Source organism: Danio aesculapii, chromosome 5 (genome assembly GCF_903798145.1).
Source record: "Danio aesculapii chromosome 5, fDanAes4.1, whole genome shotgun sequence".
NCBI classification, from domain to species: Eukaryota; Metazoa; Chordata; class Actinopteri; order Cypriniformes; family Danionidae; genus Danio; species Danio aesculapii.
In genome coordinates, this window is record NC_079439.1 from 33,817,400 (window position 1) to 33,838,427 (window position 21,028).

Genomic DNA, 21,028 nt, shown 5'->3' on the forward strand with positions numbered 1-21,028 from the left:
TAAACCAGCACCATGCTTGATGTATATAAAACATATATTTTACATTTAAAAAATGAATAGCTCTGGTTTGAATTAGCTTTACTTAAACATTTTAATGAGTTAGTACTCCAGATTTAGTTTTAAAATACTATAATTATGTTAGTTGTTTCCCAAGATGGACACTTTTCATATTATATATGGTGCTGTTTGAAAGTTTGTACACCTTGCAGAATAAGTGAAAATTTGAATATTTTAACCAAATAATAAAGATCATACAATTTTAATTTTTAATTTAAAATTCTCTTATAAAATCATAAAGTTTACAAGAAAAAACTGAAAAAAATATTTAAATAACCCCCTTCAAACATTTGCGAACCCTTCTTATTTGATTCTGTGTGTGATTACCTGGATAATCTATGCTTTTTTTTAGTTTTGAGATGGTTCTTAAAAAAAAACTCTTCCACATCCTGCAGATTCTTCCATTTTCCAGCCTCTTTTGCATATCTGAACTCTTTTCAGCAGTGCCTGCATGATTTTGAGATTCATCATTTTACACTGAGGACAACTGAGGGACTCAAACTATTCAAAAGATTCAAATGCTCACCGATGCTCCAGAAAGAAGCACGATGCATTAAAGTAAGATTTCGAAATGATCAACGTAAACTGTCCTTAATTGTCTTACAGGAAACATGCAAGTGTCTTCTGTAATTTCTGAAGGGCAGTACTAAATGGGAAAAATTGTTTTGTATGATCTCTATTATTTTGATTATATAGATAGATAGATAGATAGATAGATAGATAGATAGATAGATAGATAGATAGATAGATAGATAGATAGATAGATAGATAGATAGATAGATAGATAGATAGATAGATAGATAGATAGATAGATAGATAGATAGATAGATAGATAGATAGATAGATAGATAGATAGATAGATAGATACAGTTGAAGTCAGAATGATTAGCCCCCCTTTGAATTTTTATCCTTTTTTTAATTATTTCCCAAATGATGTTTAACAGAGCAAAGAAAATCTAGTAATTTATCTAGTAAAATATTATTTACTGTCATCATGGCAAAGATAAAATAAATCAGTTATTAGAAATAAGTTATTAAAACTATTATGTTTAGAAATGTGTTGAAAAAAATCTTCTCTCCTTTAAACAGAAATTGGGGAAAAAAATAAACAGGGAGGCTAATAATTCTGACTTCAACTGTGTATATATATATATATATATATATATATATATATATATATATATATATATATATATATATATATGCACACACACACACACACACATACACACACACACACACACACACACACACACACACACACACACACACACAGTGCCCAGCATGAGTACACCCATTATGAAAATGAATATTTTTATAAATTTCTCAGTGAATATGGGTAATATATATTGATGCATTTGAACAAAGCATATTTACTAAACATATATATTTATTAAAATATTATTTTAGTTAAAGAACATCTTTAGAAATTGAAAAAAAACATTTAAATTCATGCTAAATATTGCAAAAAATTACAAACTACAAAATTTCAATACAATTGTATATATATTTTTGGGGTTTCTCTTGAACTTTGATATTTTTGAACATTTTATTTAACATATTCCCTAATATAAATTTGGGCTACTAATTTTGAACCATTATTGTAAACTATAGATTAGCTCCAGATTTGGCTTTAGTACAGACTAATCTAATGTATATGCACAAATATAATATTGCAGAGCATCCTATAGAAAATATTAATTTAAATATGAGATTTGTGCGGGTGCACTTATATATTATTTCATGGAGGGATGTGGATGAACAAATGTTGACAGAATTTTCCTTTCAGGATGAACTGTTCCCAAGAGTGTAATGAATATTGTATAGTCTGAATAGCAGTTATTTGATGCTGTTTTGTAACTAAATTACACTCCTACACACTGGATATGGCTATCAGCTACACAACAATGATAACAGTACTAGAATACAATTGAGAAAAGCCCTAACTATTGTTGCAAACACAAGAAGTAGATAGAATAGTGTGTGGAGTGTGGCAAAGGGTGGAGGTCAAAAAGTAGTTCCCATTACATTCGATTCACATGTAGACCTTCAGTTACAATGGCTGAGGTACAAGGACACATGCATCGATATATACAGTATGTATATTTACTACAGACTCACCCTTGGATGTTCATTAAATCATTCAGCTCATGCAACAAAGGAAATGCAGCAACCCTGAAAACAAAATGAGAATATGAGGTCACTTACAAATGTGTAAACACACACGCACGCACACACACACACACGCACGCACGCACGCACGCACACACACACACACACACACTGCTGCCTACAAACACACAATGTAGCTACATAACGAATAAAACTGCACTCAAAGTAACCATCTTACTGCTGCTGTTTGAACGTTTTCACAAGTATATCAAGCAATTGATTTGATACACCTTGTGCTCCTTGTTGAGCAGAGAATTTACTAGACGTTTGCTGAGGTTAAACGTAGAACAGTTTTTTGAATCTACATATTATTATTGATGTTATCAGTTCATGTGAAATGTATAAACGCGCTATTACTGTAAGTGTCTGCGTGAATATTAGTGCATTAAATGAAGCAGCCTCATGATGGCACTGTTGTACTTCATGCGCGTTTAGTGGACACCATGGCGGCAAAGACGGTTTGTTTACTCATTCAGTCAGACATTTATCCTCTCATTTTAAATAATTTATTAATTCATACAAAATCAGTCGAACAATCAACCAACAAATATATATATATATATATATATATATATATATATATATATATATATATATATATATATATATATATATATATATATATATATATATATATATATATATATATATTTTACATTTAAGTGTCGGCCTTATTCGTCTCTCAAACAAACTAACGCTAACTTTAAACACAATGCCCCATAGTGGCCAGAACTCAAACACACTGGTTGGAATTTCAGATTTACTTGTCCTGTGTTCTGTTGAAGAAAATACTAAAAAATGCATGCCTTAAAATGTCCCCACCACATTACAGTGTAACTGTATTTATTTACTTTTACAAGAAACCTACTAAAACAACAAAAGTTTTTGTTTATACTAATATATGCCTACTTTATATGTATTAGTTTACCCTGTAAAAATGATATGATCAATTAGTCATGACAGCATATATTTTTAGTTCATTGTAACTTATTAAACAATGCTAATCATGTTCCAACTTAATTTTATATGTTACACAAGCTGATTTAGGTCAGGTTAACATAATATAAGTTCAAAGGACTCATAGGGTCATTTGATTCAGCTTAAAATGTAAGGCAGCATGATCTACTCAGGAATATATTTAAAACAGGAATTATTTGATGACATTATAAGGATAAATCTTTGTACTTGACAATTCAAACAGTTAATTTTACTCATTTGTCATCAAGACATTTTTTTTCCAGTCTCTTAAAATATTTCAAATCCATTTTAATATGTTTATGTCAGACTAAGTCAGTTCTGTTCTGTTAATGTAAACGAGAGAGCATTGCTTCATCAGGGTTTCTGCAGGTTTCACCAAGTTAAATGTAAGACTTTGTAAGACATTTTTAAGACCTTTATTATGAATGAAATGTTAGGCTTATACAGAGCTAAATGCTAAGAATTTTAATTGAATATCCCAGTTGGAAAAGATTGTCACATTCCCAAATGAAAATGATTATAAATGAATACATTTAATATTACAATAATAATAATAATTTATTAATAAAAATCTAGGTCAGGTCAGTATCTTCAGCAGTACATAAATAGAGATTTCCATTCTCAATAAAACTTTTAACTTTTTATTTTAAGTTAAAAGTTTTTTTTGAGATTGGAATTGTTGGTGATTGTATGGCCGTTAATGGCCAGATTGGGTAGTAAAATTAAGACAAAAAAAAATATTTAAGACCTACAACACAACATTTTAGAAGATTTAATATTTTAAAATTTTGCATTTAAGATTTAAGACTTTTTAAGACCCTGCAGATACCCTGTTCATCCAAGTTTTTGTTCGATATTATTTTATTTACACAAAAGTTGTTCAAAAGATACCATACGAAACTCTTGACCTTTAACTTCTTTGTATATAACTTTCCTTATGTATATGTGCATTGTGTATATCACTTTTGTACATTTAAGTTGATTTAATAAGAAGACATCAAAAATGGACATCTCGTCTTTGACCAGTAACATAATTAACATTTTCAACGGTTACAAACTTTAACATGTAATTAAAAGCACCATTTGTGTAGATAACTATTAAGGATACTGACATTAAGATGGAAAATGGCTACAGATAAGTTAGTGTTACTGCTGTGAGGACATGCTAAAACTAGTAATAGAACTAAAATAAGGATCTAAACATGAAGCTTATAGTCATTTTACTCAGCAGCTGGCTATTGATATATAATTATATCTAAAATATACAATGCATGTTAAAATGCAATAGCAAACCTGCTTTAATATAACACATATATTTGCATATGCATTGAGAATCTCTATAACAACACAGGCTTTGTTAACATAATAATACAAGTTTATGAAAATGGCAAACAGTATCATATAAGTTTGTTGAATCTGTCTGTGATCACAGATAAATACACGTACGATTTGTTGTATTGTTGTCTGTTGCAATCTAACATTTAATATGAGTGTGTGTGCATATGTGTTTGCAAATGTGTTTGTTTCTACACTTAGAAAGGTCAAAGGAAGGTCTTAAGCCCTATTCAAGCTGAACATATGGTCAAAATGTCTGTCACCGAGCCAAAAGGCACAAACAAACAAATAAACAGAATGAATGCTTTAATAAAAATCGCTACCTCCTTTAAAAATGACTTCTTTCCTCAGAAATGAGTGTGGAACAAATTTTAGCCAAACACACATTGCACAAGTCTTTTAAAGAAGTGTATGTGTGTGTGTGTGTTTGTGTGTGTTTGTGTGTGTGTGTTTGTGACACATGACAGCTGTGTGCTCTTTGATGTTTGGGATTACAGTTGGATTACATCATGGTAGTTTGGATGGAGCACCTGTATTGAGATCGGAGGAAAAAATGGTGAAATGCGCGGATAAAAAGCGGGCTGGACTGAGGTCTCTCCTGAACTACAAGAAAACAATGAGACATGCTTGTTTTCAAATGTCCCCCGAAGAGGATAAAAGCATGCAAGTCTGAGTGTGTGTGTGGATTGCACAGGTGTGAAAGTGTGTTTATACCTTTAAAGATGTTTGTACTGAATGTCCCTGTGCGATGCGCCGGTGTTGTGTTGTGTGTCGTTTTAGATCCAGTTGCCATCAGCCAGTTGATAACTGAAATTATTTTCACAGCCCTCCGGAATACTTGACTCAGATTGGTTAAACATGGCATATATTGCTATATAATAAAGTATTTCTAAATAGCAACTGTAAATGACAACATAACAGAATGATAAAAATGTCATAAAATTAAAAATTAAACCTAAAAATGAGCAACACAGAATGGCACGGTGGCTCAGTGGGTAGCGTTGTCACCTCACAGTAAAAAGGTTGCTGGTTCCCGAGTCCCTGCTGGGTCAGTTTGCATTTCTATGTGGAGTTGGCATGTTCTCTCCATGTTTGCGTGGGTTTCCTTTGGGTGCTCCGATTTCCCTCACAGTCCAAAGACATGGGGTACAGGTGAATTGAATAAAGTAAATTGGCAGCAGTGTATGTGTGTGTGACTGTGAGAGTTTCCCAGTACCATCCGCTGTGTAAAACATATGCTGGAATAATTGGCGGTTCATTCCGCTGTAAAGACCTCTGATAAATAAGAGACTAAACTGAAGGAAAATGAATGATCAATACAATAGTATATAAATTAAGTTAACACTTTTGATAGCGTTACATTTAATTATAATTTTATATATATAAACATTACAATATTATATAATAATAATTCTATTACCCACTACGCAGTGGGTAGCACGATCGCCTCACAGCAAGGTCGCTGGTTCAAGTCTCGGCTTGGTCAGTTGGCATTTCTGTGTGGAGTTTGCATGTTCTCCCCGTGGGTTTTCTCCGGGTGCTCCGGTTTCCCCCTAGTCCAACATGCAGTACAGGTGAATTGGGTAAGCTAAATTGTCCGTAGTGTATGTGTTTGAATGGAAGTGTATGGGTGTTTCCCAGTGATGGGCTGCAGCTGGAAGAGCATCCGCTACATAAAACATATGCTGGATACGTTGGCGGGTCATTCTGCTGTCGTGACCCCAGATTAATAAAGAGACTAAGCCAAAAAGAAAATGAATGAATGAATATTAATAAAATAATTTAAGAAAAGGTTAAAAATGAAAAACTGTTAAAAGCATTTTTTATACATTTTATTGAGATGAAAAGATTTACAATTCATTCATATTCTCATTCAGTTTATGTATTCCCTTGCTATTAAACCCATATTGCTATACATTCACCGGCCACTTTATTAGGTACATCTTAATAGTACTGGATTGGACCCCCTTTTGCGTTCAGAACTGCCTTAGTACTTCGCAGATTCAACAAGGCACTGGAAAAATTCCTCAGAGTTTTTGTCCATATTGACGTGATAGCATCACTGACTTACAGTTGCTGCAGATTTGTCGGCTGCACATCCATGATGTGAATCTCCCGTTTCACCACATCCCAAAGGTGCTCTATTGGATTAAGATCTGGTGACTGTGGAAGCCATTTGAATACAGACCAGTCTGAGATGATTTATGCTTTTATGACATGGAGCGTTGTCCTGCTGGAAGTAGCCATTAGAAGATGGGTACACTGTGGTCATAAAGGGATGGAGATGGTCAGCAACAATACTCAGGTAGACTGTGGTGTTGATCCAATGCTCAATTGGTACTAATGAGCCCAAAGTACCATTGGTACCATTGGACACCCAAAGTGTCCAATTTTGGTGAGCCTGTGCGAAATGTAGACTCAGTTTCCTTCAAACCAGTCTGGCCATTCTCCTCTGACCTCTGGCATCAACAAGGCATTTTCTCCCACAGAACTGCCTGCCCACACTGTAAAAATTAAAGGTTCCTGGAGGCACTTTTTGGGGTTTTTCACATTGCCACACCGGCGGAACCCTCTAAAGAACCTCTAGGCCCCATTTAAAAAAAGGGCAGTTCTTTGAGGAACTTCAAGGGTTCCTGGAGGAACCCTCTTATTAACACTGTAAAAATGAAAGGTTCATGGAGGCACTTTTTGGGGTTCTTTACATTGCCACGCCGGCGGAACCCTCTAAAGAACCTCTAGGCACCATTTCAAAAGGAGCAGTTCTCTGAGGAACCCTCTTATTAAGAATGACCAGGAACCACCATGAGTGCTTTGAAGCACCATTTTATTTTCTCTTTATTATCTCTCTTAATTTATGGTTTGTGCAAACATGTTTAATCACAAATTCAATAGACATCTATCTATCTATCTATCTATCTATCTATCTATCTATCTATCTATCTATCTATCTATCTATCTATCTATCTATCTATCTATCTATCTATCTATCTATCTATCTATCTATCTATCTATCTATGTTTATAGATTTTTTAAAAATATAAATCGCATTTTTCATAAATAATTACTTTTATTAATCAATATACATCACAATTACATTCACATAATATGATTATAATGTAATATACATTTTAATGCAAATAATCAAATTTAAATAATGTCTAGCAATAACAGCCAGCAACATCTTTAGCTGTCCACTGCTTCACATTGGAGGTGTCCCTATAAAAGTAAATTAAAAAGTAGTTAACCTGAGAAGTTATGAAAACAAAGGAAATTCACAATATTCCCAGAGCCATTTTTTTTTTTACTTATCAAGACATATTCACAAAAGATATGCAGAACATTTCTGAATAACAAAAGGAAACATCAATCAAATTAGGAAATGTCTCAATTATTATAAATTTAAAAATTGATATTTTTTTTCACAGCTTGCAGAGTGCCCATATACAACAATAAAGGCAAAATCCATAGAATGTAAACCTCTCAAATATCTGAGCACAAGCAGAAATAAGACAACACAAAAGCTGTCTGAAACCACTTCCTCCTTAGTGCACCCCACATATTTTCCCACTCATTCACACAGATAATGCACTATAATTTTGAGTGTACTGCATTTGCGATATTGTTATTTTATTCAGGTTGTAGTTATTAGCTTTTTTTTAAATTAACCATTAAGTGATTAAAAACACATTAAATAAAGAGAAAATTAAATGAGTTAAAAATTTAAATCAATTATGCATGAAGGTCAAATATTGTTTTTGGACTAAATTTAAGTGGCCTTTGAAATACAGAAATTAATATTACAGGGCTCAACAATAAGTTGTTACAATAATACAATGTAAAAACATGTATATACAGTACTTAATAAGTGCATTGTACTATATTATTAATTTAACTTTAAGTACTGTGGTTAAGGTGCCTTAATATAAAGTTGGTCTTGTTTTGTAAAATATATAAATGAAAGTAAAGCAGTCTGTCAAGTTTACATTATTTTGCGAATTGTTTTCTACTTTAATGAAAATATATTTTACAAACTCGATTAATGTAACCATTTAGAAGAAAATGTCATGTTTTACTGTAGTTTTTAGAGCTAGGGTGCAGCTATTTTGGAATGTCGCTGTGTCTGACGTCACGGGGTTGGTTCCGTTCCCTCAACTGAACTGATATTGTGGAAATAATGGACTGAACATGAAGACTGAAAAGCCTAATTTAACAGAATGCGTGAAGTTGTGGACATGCATCGCAGAGCTGGTACAAATACAAGGAACAGACTTGTGTCTAAAATATAATTTTTTTTTATGTTTACTATTTTTCTTTTTTTTTTTAAATACTGTTCAGTTGATGTGCTTTGGTCTACTCTCTCACACTGGTGCAGCGCTGCCTGGCACGGTGATTTACATTCAGACTAATGCAACGATTACAATAATCTTTCAACATTGAATATGAAGCACGAAAAAACCTGTGAAGTGAAAAACGGCACTGATCTTAGTTTGGTTTGAACATGAACAGAAGTGAGGGGCTATATAGTGAAAAGTGAAAGTACCCGCCTCCATTACGTCAGGTACCAGATCTGGTAAAGACATTGAGGGCAGTCAGGCATCATAATACAGTGAGTGGACCAAAGCACATCAAACTATCGGTAATAAAAGACAAATGTAAAAATGTATTTTTATGTTTCGGACATACAGTTCAAGTCAGAATTATTAGCCCCATTGAATTATTAGCACCCTTGTTTATTTTTTTTCCCTAGTTTCCAAATTTTTTAACACATTTCTAAACATAAGTTTTAATAACGCATTTCTAATAACTGTTTTATTTTATGTTTGCCATGATGACAGTAAATAATATTTTACTAGATATTTTTCATAACACTAGTATTCAGCTTAAAGTGACATTTAAAGGCTTAACTAGGTTAATTAGGGTAACTAGGAAGGTTAGGGTAATTAGGCAAGTTATTGTATAACAATGATTTGTTCTGTAGACTATCAAAAAAATATTAACTAAAAGGGCTAATAATTTTGACCTTAAAATGGCTTTAAAAAATGTAAAAACAGCTTTTATACTAGCTGAAATAAAACAAATAAGACTTTCTCCAGAAGAAAAAAATATTATCAGACACACTGTGAAAATTTCCTTCCTCTGCTAAACATCATTTGGGAAATATTTTAAAAAAGAAGAAAAAAATTCAAAGTGGGGCTAATAATTCTGACTTTAACTGTAAATGTAATGCTTGTATTTGCACCAGCTCTGTGATGCACATCCAAAACTTCACGCATTGTGTTAAATAAGGCTTTCCAGTCTCCGTGTTCAGTCCATTACTTCCACTGTATCTGTTCAGCTGAGGGAACGGAACCAACCTCGTGACGTCAGACAGTGATATTTCAAAATAGCTGCACCCTAGCTCTAAAAATATAAACTATTGTTAAACATGCTCTTTTCTTCAATAATGGTTACATTAATCGAGTTTGTTTATTATATTTTCACTAAACTGGAAATCAATTTACAAATGAATGTAAACTTGACTGAGTGCTTCACTTCCACTTTAAAGGGACAGTTCACCCAAAAAATTTAATTCTGTCTTCATTTACTCAACCTTCACTTGTTCCAATCCTGTTTAAGTTTCTTTCATCTGTTGAACTGAAAACAGAAAACCTATAACCACAATCCATACTTTTGTTATACTGGTTATAATTTATTTTTAACAGTTAAAAATGTTCAGCTTTAATCAAAATATAATGTTTTGCGCTCAATTAAAGAAAGAAAATCAAACAGGTTTGGAACATATTAGAGGTGGGTAAATGATGACAAAATTTTAATTTACTTTAAACCATGTTTATTTGTGAGGTGGTATTAACTAACTCACTACTCTGTAAAAAATATATAATTTGGTGGACACTTTATAAATATTATTTTAATTGAACAACTATTAATTTTAAATGTATTACCCACTATTACCCACTAACATACTGTAGTCATTTTATTTAAGCCAGGTTTCAGTAAGACATTAAGATTAGGATTATTAGTGCATCAAGATTGTTGTTTGTTCATTTACAATACGTGCTTTAGGTGCAAGTGGCCTGACGTTTAGAAGACCGAACTTAAAAAAAAAAAGTATTTTCACTTATTTGCCATTTTTCTGGTTTGATTTTTAATAGATTTTTTTTCTAGAACACATAGTAAATTAAATTCTTGATCAAATAATACGAGGAACAGACAGTTTCTATGGAGTTAGCCAGATATACATTAATGTGATTAAAGTGGGACGAGCAAAAGTCTATATGGCTAAAATGTGGATTTTCACTTACTAGTCAAAGCATCCTGAAGATGTTGTCCGACAGGAATTCAGCTACAGTACTGCTGTGGTGCAGCCCATCAGCATGAGCAAGCCTAGGACAATCCTAGAAAAGATTCCAATTGTTAATAAAGAGCAGATTTTATTCTTCACACCATGTTAATAGCCATTAATTCAGAGCAAAAAGTCTGCCAAACCTTTCATGTCCACAGCAGTAAGTAGAAAGCATTGCAAGTGAAGTGCATCGGACCGTTTCAATCTGGCCCTCTGCTACCTGGATTTGATACAGCAAACTTTAAATTTCTAGTCTATATCTGTCACAATGATTTACACCTAATAAGGATACATCAGAAACAAGCAAATGAGAAAATAAGTGAGTGATTTTAGACCCTTAAAAGGTTAAAAGTTTAATGTCATTAGTTCAGTGTTACCCAGCTGGATAATAATTATCAAATAATATTGTTTGTTAAATGAAGTATTTTTACATTTATTTCCAATTCAGTTAGTTACTTAAAAAAATACTTACATTTGAGGTGACTCAAACGGCTGTTTGAGAGAATACTGAACAATGTCAGGGTTTATGTGGATGTTCTGAGAAGGAAAAAAGCAGGCTTTATGTACATTATTTGTGTGAATGAATAAAAAATGTATTGAAGTACATAACTTAGACACAATTTGTCACACAGGTAACTGTTTAAGAAACGCAAATAATAACAAATGCGTAATATTACTCACAAACAATATAAGGAAAGAATATTAGATAGCATCGCGGCTAGAAAATAATATAAGCAACCCTGCTCAAGACACTTGCTACACACTGTATATGTAAGGGGAGACAATAAATAAATAATTATATTTTTGTGGAAAAAAGCCGTCTAATAAGTACGAATGTAAAACGTTATCTGTTTAATTTGAAATTGACGGTCGCTTGCAATGGCTTTCATGGAAGCTTCGTGTTCAATGACAATAAAATATGTCGACATAAACCAATATTTTACATCAAATTATTTATATTTGTGTGAGGTAGACGTGTAATTTGAGTGATTATGTATATCCAGCCGATTGTTATTATCGCAAAATAATAATGTTTATCCAATCTTATACAACAGCAATCGCTTCGCGAGACGTTCCTAAAACAGGTTACACGACATAATGATGCGTGTAAGTGTAGATATTTGTGTGCAAATTGTATCTAATTTGTATATTTAGTTTGCCAAATTACTCACCTTCCGTGTGTTAGAGATGACAGCAGTCACGAAATGGAGGAAAATAGCCGTTACAAATCGCTATTTGAAAACGCTTCTGCGACCTGCGCGTGCACGATGCACGTGCACGATGATGCGCGTCCGCTTCATGTTTATATTATTTTGTTAGTTCCGGTTAATTTTTTTTTTTTTTGGCAACACAATTAATTCCATTCCATTAATCCAAGAAACAGATAAAAAAAAACATTTAATTCAGAAAAATAAAAATTTACAAAATACTGCATTCATTAGTTATCTTTGTTGGTTTATCAAAACAAACTGGAGGAATACTTTTTAATAGTAAACCAGAGCCCATAGCCTATATACTTAAGTTTATTAATATCTTAAATATTTTTCATAAGTGGATTTTTGAAGAACTGTGTTATATAGTTCTATTTTTATAAAAATTACAATAATAACAATAATAATAATAATAATAATAATAGCTTAATATTTATTATTATTATTGTTAATATTATTATTGCAGCAGTTGTTGTTGTTATTATTATTGTTTTAAATGTCAAAATTCAAGGGTCTAATGAGGTTAAGTGACAGAAAATTGAATTAGTCCCCTATAATAATTATCATTTTCATAATTGTACAAGCCTGTACATGTTTTTGTCTCTTTTTTCCCTCAGTTGTGGCTCATTTGTATTTTATCCTCCAAAATTACTTTTACATTTTCACATTTTTTCACAATTTCCCAGTCAGCCTCCTAACTGCAATCAAGTTAACATTTAGACTCTAATCATTGATATTCTTGTGTTTACAGTGAGTGCCACACACACAAAAAAAAAAAAAAAAAAAACACCAAATTTCATATAATTCTAAAAGCACAAATAACTAAGTAAATATTAAGTAAATGAACATCCATCTCATTTTCTGGTCTCCACAATTGTCTATTTAATTATGACAAAAAAAAAAATCTCTAGGTTCCTTTAAGTGCTAGCTTTTAGAGGAGAGATCCACCAGGAACCATTTTATAAGTTCATAGATCTTTCAGTAACTCTTTTTTGAAAATTGAGTTCCTCCAATAACTTTCAAAGTGCTTCGAGGTTTTAGTGTAAGGAAACAGTGACTCCAGAACCTCAGTATTGACAAAAAGTGCTTGTAGGATCCCAGTTACTGCAAAAGGGTCCTGCAAGCACTGCAAAGACTGTCAGTGGTTCCTCAAGGAACCCCATTTTGAGAGAAAGAGCTTTGAGGCACTTAAAATACATTTTAAAGTTCCTTGAATACTCAACAGAGTACTTGAAGCACCTTTACTTTTTACAGTGCACTGGATATTTTCTTTTTTCGGATCATTCTCTTTAAACCCTAGAGATGGTTGTGCGTGAAAATCCCAGTAGATCAGCAGTTTCTGAAATACTTAGACCAGCCCGTCTGGCACGACCCATGCCACTTTCAAAGTCACTTAAAATCACCTTTCTTCCCTATTCTGATGCTCGGTTTGAATTGCAGCAGATCATCTTGACTATGTCTACATGCCTAAATGCATTGAGTTGCTGCCACGTGATTGGCTAATTAGAATTTTGCATTAACGAGTAGTTGGACAGGTGTACCTATCAAAGTGGCCGGTGAGTGTAATATTGAACTATTTATAGTATATACATTTTAATAATATAACAGCCTGATCTCACGAGAAAACGTAAGTATTTTACGTTTTGTCAGTTTAGTGGCTAATTCGTACGAATTCGTATGAGTTCAGTCGTACAAAATTGTACATTTTTAAAAAGGAGGCGTGGCACCTAACCCCACCCCTAAACCCAACCGTCATTGGGGGATGAGCAAATCGTACTAAATCGTGCGAATTAGATTGTACGAATTAGCCACTAAATCAAAAAGTTACGAATTGCTGTGAGATTGTGTTGAATATAATGATTATTATTACTATTGTATAATTAATACAGTAATATTAGATTTATTTATAACATTAATTCTATATTGTATATTAAGAATAAAACAATATGATAAAAAGGTCAAATTAAGTATGAATAACTATTACTATTAAAGTTTCAAATTGTAAGATGGGTAAATATTTTTCATAACATAATGCAGTAAATACTAAAGTATTATTATCATTTACATATTATAAGTTTGAATTATGTATAATACTGTAACGACAGATAGATACATTAATGTATTATCTACATATGCATAGTCTTTGTAACAACATTGAGCAATATATCAGCAACAAACTTGAAGCAGTCAACAGCAGGCTCTTAATCGAAGCCAGAGCTCAGCAGGGCGTCGAGTTGAATGCTTAATGACTGAATTACAATCAGGTTTGGGTGAGAGCAGGATTAGTTCTGTCTTTGAAGGTCCGAGGTCTGATGTGGTTTCTGGTTTCACAGTGAAGCATTGCCTGGCATATTGAGAACAGAGCCAGTGCGAGTGTGTGTGAGAGCAAGAGTATGTGTGTGTGGGAGTAAGTTTGTGCCTGAATGTTGCGTATGTGTTCATGGACCAAAACAGAATAGAATGTTACACAAGACCGCTCCATGCCTTTAGTCTGTGCTGTTCTTCCTATTCTAACTTCTGCCTTTTCTCCTCTGTCTCTCTGTTTTCCCCAATGTGAGCCTCTGACACCCCCATCACCGCCAACAACTCTCTCTCTCTCTTTCTCTGTGTGTCTATATTTTGGGCTATCAGCTCAGGCTGGGTAGATTGGAGTGGACAGCAGTGCAGAGCACACACTCACTGCTGCCGCTCTGTCTAATCCCTGACCTAGAAACAGAGAGAGAAACAGAGAGAGAGCGAGAAACAAGAGTAACTTAAAGGTTACTGAGAGGATGTGAGAAATGTGTAGTTTTACTTACTTGAAGACATATGTTTCCAAACTAGTAAAATTAACTTCAGGTTGAGTACAGATTCATAATTATAATCACCTCTACACCTTTTCTGCAGATGTTTTTTTGTATTATGGGTTAAGTTTGGGGAACTACCTTTAAAGTGTGGAACCAGATCAGTCTTAAAAATAATACATTTACAAAATATAATTCATACATCCACAACACAATTCACATTTACAAAATCCAATTATTAAGTTTAAAACATGATTCGTAAGTACACAAATCCAGTTCTTTAATACAAAACACGATTCATAAATACACAAATCCAATTCATAATTTCAAAACACGATTCAAAAATACACAAATTTATTTCGTAAGTTCAAAACACGATTCATAAATACACAAATCCAATTTATAAGTTCAAAACACGATTCATAAATACACAAATTTAATTCGTAAGTTCAAAACACGATTCATAAATACACAAATCCAATTCGTAAGTTCAAAACACGATTCATAAATACACAAATTTAATTCATAAGTTCAAAACACGATTCATAAATACACAAATCAAATTCGTAAGTTCAAAACACGATTCATAAATACACAAATCCAATTCATAAGTTCAAAACACAATGAATACACAAATCCAATTCGTAAGTTCAAAACACGAATCATAAATACACAAATCCAATTCGTAAGTTCAAAACACGATTCATAAATACACAAATCCAATTCGTAAGTTCAAAACACGATTCATAAATACACAAATCCAATTAATAATTTCAAAACACGATTCATAAATACACAAATCCAATTTGTAAGTTCAAAACACGAATCATAAATACACAAATCCAATTCGTAAGTTCAAAACACGATTCATAAATACACAAATCCAATTCGTAAGTTCAAAACACGATTCATAAATACACAAATCCAATTCGTAAGTTCAAAACACGATTCATAAATACACAAATCCAATTCGTAAGTTCAAAACACGATTCATAAATACACAAATCCAAATAATAATTTCAAAACACGATTCATAAATACACAAATCCAATTCGTAAGTTTAAAACACGATTCATAAATACACAAATCCAATTCGTAAGTTCAAAACACGATTCATAAATACACAAATCCAATTCGTAAGTTCAAAACACAATTCATAAATACACAAATCCAATTCGTAAGTTCAAAACACGATTCATAAATACACAAATCCAATTCATAAGTTCAAAACACGATTCATAAATACACAAATCCAATTCGTAAGTTCAAAACACAATTCATAAATACACAAATCCAATTCGTAAGTTCAAAACACGATTCATAAATACACAAATCCAATTCGTAAGTTCAAAACACGATTCATAAATACACAAATCAAATTCGTAAGTTCAAAACACGATTCATAAATACACAAATCCAATTTGTAAGTTCAAAACACGATTCATAAATACACAAATCCAATTCGTAAGTTCAAAACACAATTCATAAATACACAAATCAAATTCGTAAGTTCAAAACACGATTCATAAATACACAAATCCAATTCGTAAGTTCAAAACACAATTCATAAATACACAAATCCAATTCGTAAGTTCAAAACACGATTCATAAATACACAAATCAAATTCGTAAGTTCAAACACGATTCATAAATACACAAATCCAATTTGTAAGTTCAAAACACGATTCATAAATACACAAATCCAATTCGTAAGTTCAAAACACAATTCATAAATACACAAATCCAATTTGTAAGTTCAAAACACGATTCATAAATACACAAATCCAATTTGTAAGTTCAAAACACGATTCATAAATACACAAATCAAATTCGTAAGTTCAAAACACGATTCATAAATACACAAATCCAATTTGTAAGTTCAAAACACGATTCATAAATACACAAATCCAATTCGTAAGTTCAAAACACAATTCATAAATACACAAATCAAATTCGTAAGTTCAAAACACGATTCATAAATACACAAATCCAATTTGTAAGTTCAAAACACGATTCATAAATACACAAATCCAATTCGTAAGTTCAAAACACAATTCATAAATACACAAATCAAATTCGTAAGTTCAAAACACAATGAATACACAAATTCAGATAGTAAGTTTAAAACATGATTCATAAATATTCATCTGGCAAAGGTATTTATTACTTTTTAAATATTAATTACTTTTATTGATTATTTGATTTTTACTTGTGAATTCAGGAATTATGCGTTGTATTTATGAATTGTTTTTTGAATTTACAAATTGTATTTTGTAAATGTGAACTGTGTTGTGCAAGTCTGAATTTTATTTTATAAATGTGTTATTTTTGAGACTGATCTGGCTCCATATTATAGGCAGAGTTCACTCAAAAATGAAAATTACGTCACCATTTTTTGTACTCTAGCAAGGTTTGAAAGTACAATTGTCTTGCTTCTGCTAAACACAAAAGAAAAGATTTTGAAATATGCTGGTGGATGGTACCCACTGAGTTCTATAATAGGAAAAAAAATACTATAGAAATCAATGGGCCACATCAACCAACATTCTTCAAAATATGTTCTTTTCTGTTCAGCATAAGAAATAAACTCAAATAGGTTTTTAACAAGTGAACTGTGAGTAAATGATGACAAAAATATAATTTTGGGGCAAAATATTCCATTAAAAGAAACAGTGTGTTTTTTTATCTGTCATAAAAATAACATTATGCTTGGTACTTTAATTGAGATTGGTACCACAAGCATATCGGTGGCTAAGGCTCTTTTGAGTTTACCATTTTGTTCCTCCAGATTATTTTCTCTTTGTATTCTCATTATATTGTAGCAGTAACTAGTTAATTCATATTCTCTTAACTTGTTAATTCTATTTAAATATTACATACAGACATAAGCAATAATATGATGATTGCTTTAGTGTAAAGGATGTTACTCTAATAATTCATGCAAAGCCCCATGGGGTGTATTAAACATTCTGATATGCAGTTCATTTTAAACTCACATGTGAAAAGATTGCGTTTGAGATTAATTTAATGTCCTAAATTTAAGAACAAAGATGTCATGGAAATAGTACAGTGTAACAGCTGTACGTTTCTACAATACTACAATGTAAAATAGATCTGTTAATTAATAGTTTCCATTTAAGTGTGTTCGGTTTACAGATGTGAATTGCATTACCAGATGTTGATCTCTGCTCTGTAGACTTTGATGTTGAAAATTCAGCTCTACAGTTTAACAAAGTGATTTTTATTGACAGTTTAGTTGTTTAAAATACAATATACTGTATAAGTAATAATATATAGAGAAATAAGTCTGTAAAATAACAGATAAGGCATCGGCAGTTTATTGCAAGGTGTTTGTACCGTAATATACAACACCAACCAACACAATTTATCGCTTTAAACTATTGAAAATGTTCATAAATGTCACCTATTTTAACTTTTCAAGGTTAAAAGTTGTTGGAGGAAAGATCAAGGTCCCAAAATACATAATGCAAAAGCATAAATAAATTAGGGAAAAATCAAATGAAAACATGAATAAAATACGGAAAACTGCTAATTTACGGATGTTTTTTACAGTGTAGTCATATGCACAGGAGCTCCTCAGCTGGTCCGGAGGAGAATCTGCTTCGCTGTGCTACTGCCAGAGTGTCTGGTTGGCACATAGTTAAAAATTCATGAGCCATTTTCTTATTAATATTTCACACAAGCAAGCTCCCTATCACCAGTGCAGCTGTAACCAAGCAGTACACACACCGACACAGAGAGAGAGAAAGAGAAAGAGAGAGATACAGAGAGAGAAAAAGAGTGAAAGTGAAAGAGTAAATAGAACAGTAGTAGAAAAATAGTACAGCAGTAAATAGAAAAACTACAATTACAGAACAAAAGCTCAAACGTTTGAATAAACACTGTTCTTTTTCCACATAATTTGAGGATGGTTCTTCTCACTTGAAACAGTGTGTGCAGATAACAAGTAACTAACATGTCTCTTATAACTCTTATAAATGTTTTTTTTTTTCCCAAAGTCATAGATATTTTATTTTTGGACTGATTTCTAGGGCCGATGAATGAATCTAGTAGCACCATCTAGTGGTAATATGAACAAACTGTCATTGGAAAGAAAAGGACCCCCACAACCCAAGAGTCAAATTGTAAACATTTCGAGTAACTGATCAAAATGTTTTGAATGTCTGTTGTGTTATAGAAGCTGCATTTATATGACTAAAAATACAGTTAAACCAAACTATCGTGAAATATAATTATACGTTTTAAAAGAACTGCTTAATATTTTAGTGGAAAATGTGAAACAGATTTTTCGATAAATCAAAAATGAAAAAGAGTAGCATTTTGTACAACAGAAATCACATTATAAATGTCTTTACTGTCAGTTTTATTTAGTTTAATGCATTCTTACTAAATAAAAGTATTAATAAAAAATACAACAAACTTTAACTACAGTATAAATTACATATTTAACAGACTCTTCAAACAACAAATTCAAGGTATAAATTTGTATAAATTAACCAACTTACTTTCATTTAATCTCTATCACTGTGAATTTTGTGAATGTTTTATTCTGTGTTTTTAGTGAACAACCCTTTATTCTTTGTTCAGTTCGTGATTTTTCCCACTCAGCTATGTAGGAAAGACATCTGTGTTTATAGTTCTATATTATTTGATTAAAATCATACTCAATTTCTCTACAAGCATGTAAGTTGGGTGATACCCATGAAAAAGTGTGTCATGATCATTTTTTAAGAATGTTAATGCATCCTGGTTGCAACTCCTGGCTTATAATGAAGTATCTTCTAGCAAACGTCTGTGGTGGAGTTGGTGCTTCTCAATCGCTGTTCTCAATAGCTTTAGCAAATTGATTTGCTGAATTTTTTATTCTAAAATGTGGTTTAGCAGATCACTCTATCTGCCTGCCATATAAATAAGTTTTCACACTCTTGCAAGCTAAGCTGCAGAAAATACTACACACACAAATGCCTTTAGCGATGCAGGTGAAGTGTTTTGTTGTTACTGTAAACGTTGATTTTCTGTTGCCGGCAAAGGTGAATCAAAAACTGCAGATCACATTTGAAAAACAAACAAACAAAGAACATTGAAGGAATTGATGGCATACAAAAACAGTGTGTTGATGATGACATGGAGCAGTTGTGCTGATGGATACTACATTTTAGTAAATTTTGCATTGCAAATTCACCTACGCATGCACAGACACAATTCCACAAAGAGATCACTTTCTACAGTTAATTTTCAATAAAGCAAACAGTTTAACACTAAACTAGAAGTTAATCTAAAACAGAGACGCCCAAACAAGGGCCCGCGGGCCAAAGTTGGCCCATTCAAACCTTTGATTTGGCCCACCATCCCATTTGAGAAGAGATGGAGAATGCTGGAGATGTGGTTGGAGTGAATATCTTTGACAAAGACAGTCGTTTTGAATGTAATGTAACATTCTGTTTGTTTGTTTTGCAATTTGTTTTTGTTTTTATGTAAATTCATCTGATTTTTTAAAAATGTAAATAGAGGGCAATGCACAAGACATCGGCGAGCAAATCAAGGCAAAGGCAGGTGCAACTTAATGTATTCACTCCATTGTGTTATTAATGGCATTGTTTATATTTTTACTGTAAAAAATTCATTATCCTTTTATTCAAATATACTGCATTGGATATAAAATTAGGAAATAATTTTGGAAATTTGGTATAATACAGTTTGGTATATTTATCTTCTGTCCACAGCCCTCAATCAGGTTTGGTTTTTGGCCCTTCATAACAGTTATGAACACGGTAACAGTTCGAACAGGTAGTGTGCTGGGTGTGAGGGGTCCAGAGTGATTTTGCGAGCCCTTTTTCCAGAGTGAGTAAAAGGGCTCGCAAAATCACTCTGGACCCCTCACACCCAGCACACTACCTGTTCGAACTGTTACCGTCTGGTCGGCGCTTCAGAGCACCAAGCACAAAAACAGCCAGACACAGGAAAAGTTTCTTTCCTCAGGCTGTCTACCTTATAAAGTTAAATAATCCCCTACTGTGCAATAAATATGTGCAATACTTTCTCATACGCACTTGTACACAGCACCTTATATCAATATACAATGCAATACCTTCTACATTCGCACTTGTACACAGCACCTTATAACCTGT

General features: G+C 32.4%; 1 long non-coding RNA gene across 1 annotated transcript; it reads right to left on the reverse strand.

The window, feature by feature from the left end:
* Positions 1 to 7,699: 7,699 nt before the first annotated feature.
* Positions 7,700 to 12,139, reverse strand: LOC130228516 (uncharacterized). The gene is made up of 5 exons (XR_008837769.1): positions 12,058 to 12,139; positions 11,358 to 11,422; positions 11,029 to 11,105; positions 10,845 to 10,937; positions 7,700 to 7,758 (listed from the first exon to the last, which is right to left on the reverse strand). It is a non-coding gene; the product is annotated as an uncharacterized LOC130228516 (long non-coding RNA).
* Between the last annotated feature and the right edge of the window lie 8,889 nt (positions 12,140 to 21,028).